Source organism: Arachis stenosperma, chromosome 3 (genome assembly GCF_014773155.1).
Source record: "Arachis stenosperma cultivar V10309 chromosome 3, arast.V10309.gnm1.PFL2, whole genome shotgun sequence".
NCBI classification, from domain to species: Eukaryota; Viridiplantae; Streptophyta; class Magnoliopsida; order Fabales; family Fabaceae; genus Arachis; species Arachis stenosperma.
In genome coordinates this window covers 36,468,275-36,473,442 of record NC_080379.1, presented here as the reverse complement: position 1 = coordinate 36,473,442, position 5,168 = coordinate 36,468,275, and positions in this window count along the sequence as shown.

Below are 5,168 nucleotides of genomic sequence, written 5' to 3'. Positions count from 1 at the left end.
GTATGGACTATCATATATTGCTGGAAAGCCCAGGATGTCTACTTTCCAACGCCGTTGAGAGCGCGCCAATTGGGCTTCTGTAGCTCCAGAAAATCCACTTCGAGTGCAGGGAGGTCAGAATCCAACAGCATCTGCAGTCCTTTTCAGTCTCTGAATCAGATTTTTGCTCAGGTCCCTCAATTTCAGCCAGAAAATACCTGAAATCACAGAAAAACACACAAACTCATAGTAAAGTCCAGAAAAGTGAATTATAACTAAAAACTAATAAAAATATACTAAAAACTAACTAAAAGATATCAAAAACATACTAAAAACAATGCCAAAAAGCGTACAAATTATCCGCTCATCACAACACCAAACTTAAATTGTTGCTTGTCCCCAAGCAACTGAAAATCAAATAAGATAAAAAGAAGAGAATATGCAATGAACTCCAAAAACATCTATGAAGATCAGTATTAATTAGATGAGCGGGGCTTTTAGCTTTTTGTCTCTGAATAGTTTTGGCATCTCACTTTATCCTTTGGAATTCAGAATGATTGGCTTCTTTAGGAACTCAGAATCCGGATAGTGTTATTGATTCTCCTAGTTAAGTATGATGATTCTTGAACACAGCTACTTTATGAGTCTTGGCCGTGGCCCAAAGCACTCTGTCTTCCAGTATTACCACCGGATACATACATGCCACAGACACATAATTGGGTGAACCTTTTCAGATTGTGACTCAGCTTTGCTAGAGTCCCCAATTAGAGGTGTCCAGGGTTCTTAAGCACACTCTTATTTGCCTTGGATCACAACTCTTATTCTTTTCTTTTTTCTTTCTTTTTCTCTTTTTTCCCTTTTTTCGGTTTTTTTTTCGGTTTTTTTTTTTGTATTCACTTCTTTTTCTTGCTTCAAGAATCATTTTTATGATTTTTCAGATCCTCAGTAACATGTCTCCTTTTTCATCATTCTTTCAAGAGCCAACATTCATGAACCACAAATTCAAAGACATATGCCTGTTTAAGCATACATTCAAAGACAAAAGTAATGCTACCACATCAAATAATTAAACTATTATAAAATTCAGAATTCATGCAATTCTTTCCTTTTCAATTAAGCACGTTTTTATTCAAGAAAGGTGATGGATTCATAGACATTCATAACTTTAAGGCATAGACACTAAGACACTAATGATCATAAGACACAAACATGGATAAATAAGCATAAAATTCGAAAAACAGAAGAATAAAGAACAAGGAAATCAAGGAACGGGTCCACCTTAGTGATGGCGGCTCTTTCTTCCTCTTGAAGATCCTATGGAGTGCTTGAGCTCCTCAATGTCTCTTCCTTGTCTTTGTTGCTCCTCCCTCATGATTTTTTGGTCTTCTCTAATTTCATGGAGGAGAATGGAGTGTTCTTGGTGCTCCACCCTTAGTTGTCCCATGTTGGAACTTAGTTCTCCTAGGGAGGTGTTTACTTGCTCCCAATAGTCTTGTGGAGGAAAGTGCATCCCTTGAGGTATCTCAAGGATCTTTTGATGAGAGGGGTCTCTTGTGTGCTCCATCCTTTTCTTGGTGATGGGCTTGTCCTCATCAATAGGGGTATCTCCTTCTATGTCAACTCCAACTGAATAACAGGGTGACAAATGAGATGAGGAAAGGCTAGCCTTGCCAAGGTGGAAGACTTGTCCGCCACTTTATAGAGTTCTTGGGCTATAACCTCATGAACTTCCACTTCTTCTCCAATCATGATGCTATGAATCATGATGGCTCGGTCTAGAGTAACTTCGGACCGGTTGCTAGTGGGAATGATTGAGCGTTGAATGAACTCTAACCATCCTCTAGCCATGGGCTTGAAGTCATGCCTTCTCAATTGAACCGGCTTGCCTCTTGAATCTCTCTTCCATTGTGCGCCCTCTTCACATATAACTGTGAGGACTTGGTCCAACCTTTGATCAAAGTTGACCCTTCTTGTGTAAGGATGTTCATCTCCTTGCATCATAGGCAAGTTGAACGCCACCCTCACACTTTCCGGAATAAAATCCAAGTATTTCCCCCGAACCATAGTAAGATAATTCTTTGGATCCGGGTTCATACTTTGATCATGGTTCTTGGTGATCCATGCATTGGCATAGAACTCTTGAACCATCAAGATTCCGACTTGTTGAATGGGGTTGGTAAGCACTTCCCAACCTCTTCTTCGGATCTCATGGCGGATCTCCGGATATTCACCCTTTTTGAGTGAAAAGAGGACCTCGGGGATCACCTTCTTCAAGGCCACAACTTCATAGAAGTGGTCTTGATGCACCCTTGAGATGAATCTATCCATCTCCCATGACTCGGATGTGGAAGCTTTTGCCTTCCCTTTCCTCTTTTTAGATGTTTCTCCGGCCTTGGATGCCATAATGGTTATGGAAAAACGAAAAAGCAACGCTTTTACCACACCAAACTTAAAATGTTTGCTCGTCCTCGAGCAAAAGAAGAAAGAAGAAAGTAGAAGAAGAAGAAATGAGGAAGAGGGAGATGGTGGTGTATTCGGCCAAAGAGGGGGGAGAAGTGGTGTTTAGGTGGTGTGAAAATGAAGAAGTGAAGAAGGGTATTTATAGGAGAGAGGGGAGAAGGAGTTCGGCCAAGTGTGGGTGGGTTTGGGCGGGAAGGTGGTTTGAATTTGAAGGGTGAGGTTGGTGGGTTTTGAAGGATGGATGTGAGTGGTGAAGAAAGATGGGATTTGATAGGTGAAGGTTTTTGGGGAAGAGGTGTTGATGTGATTGGTGAATGGGGGAAGAAGAGAGAGGATGGTGGTGGGGTCCTGTGGGGTCCTGTGGGGTCCACAGATCCTGTGGTGTCAAGGAAAAGTCATCCCTGCACCAAATGGCATCAAAATTCACGTTTTGAGCCATTTCTGGCGTTAAACGCCGGGCTGGTGCCCATTCCTGGCGTTTAACGCCAGGTTCTTGCCCCTTTCTGGCGTTTAACGCCAGTCTGGTGCCCCTTTCTGGCGTTAAACCCCAGAATGGTGCCAGACTGGGCGTTAACGCCCAACTGCTAGTTTACTGGCGTTTGAACGCCAGCAACATCTTCCTCCAGGGTGCTGTTTTTTCTTCCTGTTTTTCATTTTGTTTTTTTGCTTTTTTCATTGATTTTTTGACTTCTTATGATCATCAACCTACAAAAACATAAATAACAAAGAAAATAGTTAACTATAAAACATTGGGTTGCCTCCCAACAAGCGCTTCTTTAATGTCAGTAGCTTGACAGAGGACTCTCATGGAGCCTCAGAAATACTCAGAACCGTGTTGGAACTTCCCAACACCAAACTTAGAGTTTGAATGTGGGGGTTCAACACCAAACTTAGAGTTTGGTTGTGGCCTCCCAACACCAAACTTAGAGTTTGACTGTGGGGGCTCTGCTTGGCTCTGTTTTGAGAGAAGCTCTTCATGCTTCCTCTCCATGATGACAGATGGATATCCTTGAGCCTTAAACACAAAGGATTTTTCATTCACTTGAATGATCAACTCTCCTCTATCAACATCAATCACAGCCTTTGCTGTGGCTAGGAAGGGTCTGCCAAGGATAATGGATTCATCCATGCACTTTCCAGTCTCTAGGACTATGAAATCAGTTGGGATGTAATGGTCTTCAACTTTTACCAAAACATTCTCTACAAGTCCATGAGCTTGTTTTCTTGAGTTGTCTGCCATCTCTAGTGAGATTTTTGCAGCTTGCACCTCAAAAATCCCTAATTTCTCCATTACAGAGAGGGGCATGAGGTTTACACTTGACCCTAAGTCACACAAGACCTTCTTGAAGGTCATGGTGCCTATGGTGCAAGGTATAGAAAACTTCCCAGGATCCTGTCTCTTTTGAGGTAATTTCTGCCTAGACAAGTCATCCAGTTCTTTGGTGAGCAAGGGAGATTCATTCTCCCAAGTCTCATTTCCAAATAACTTGTCATTTAGCTTCATGATTGCTCCAAGGTATTTAGCAACTTGCTCTTCAGTGATATACTCATCCTCTTCAGAGGAAGAATACTCATCAGAGCTCATGAAAGGCAGAAGTAAGTCCAATGGAATCTCTATGGTCTCATTTTGAGCCTTAGATTCCCATGGTTCCTCATTGGGGAACTCAGAGGAGGTTGGTGCATGCCCATTGAGGTCTTCCTCAGTGGCGTTCACTTCCTCTCTTTCCTCTCCAGATTCGGCCATGTTTATGGCTTTGCACTCTCCCTTTGGATTTTCTTCTGTATTGCTTGGAAGAGTACTTGGAGGGAGTTCAGTAACTTTCTTGCTCAGCTGACCCACTTGTCCTTCCAAATTCCTAATGGAGGACCTTGTTTCAGTCATGAAACTTTGAGTGATCTTTATTAGATCAAAGACCATTGTTGCTAAGTCAGAAGTACTCTGCTTAGAACTCTCTGTCTGTTGCTGAGAAGATGATGGAAAAGGCTTGTTATTGCTAAACCTGTTTCTTCCACCATTATTATTATTGAAACCTTCTTGAGGTCTCTCTTGATTCTTCCATGAGAAATTTGGATGATTTCTCCATGAAGAATTATAGGTGTTTCCATAGGGTTCTCCTAGGTAATTCACCTCTTCCATTGAAGGGTTCTCAGGATCATAAGCTTCTTCCTCAGATGAAGCTTCCTTAGTACTGCCAGGTGCATTTTGCATTCCTGACAGACTTTGAGAAATTAAATTGACTTGTTGAGTCAATATCTTGTTCTGAGCCAATATGGCATTCAGAGTGTCAATCTCAAGAACTCCTTTCTTCTGACTAGTCCCATTGTTCACAGGATTCCTTTCAGAAGTGTACATGAATTGGTTATTTGCAACCATTTCAATTAGCTCTTGAGCCTCTGTAGGCGTCTTCTTCAAATGAAGAGATCCTCCAGCAGAGCTATCCAAAGACATCTTGGATAGTTCAGAGAGACCATCATAGAAAATACCTATGATGCTCCATTCAGAAAGCATGTCTGAGGGACATCTTCTGATTAATTGTTTGTATCTTTCCCAGCTTCATAGAGGGATTCTCCATCCTTCTGTCTGAAGGTTTGGACTTCCACTCTAAGCTTACTCCATTTTTGAGGTGGAAAGAACTTTGCCAAAAGGCATTGACTAGCTTTTCCCAAGAGTCTAGGCTTTCTTTAGGTTGAGAATCCAACCATATTCTAGCTCTGTCTCTTACTGCAAA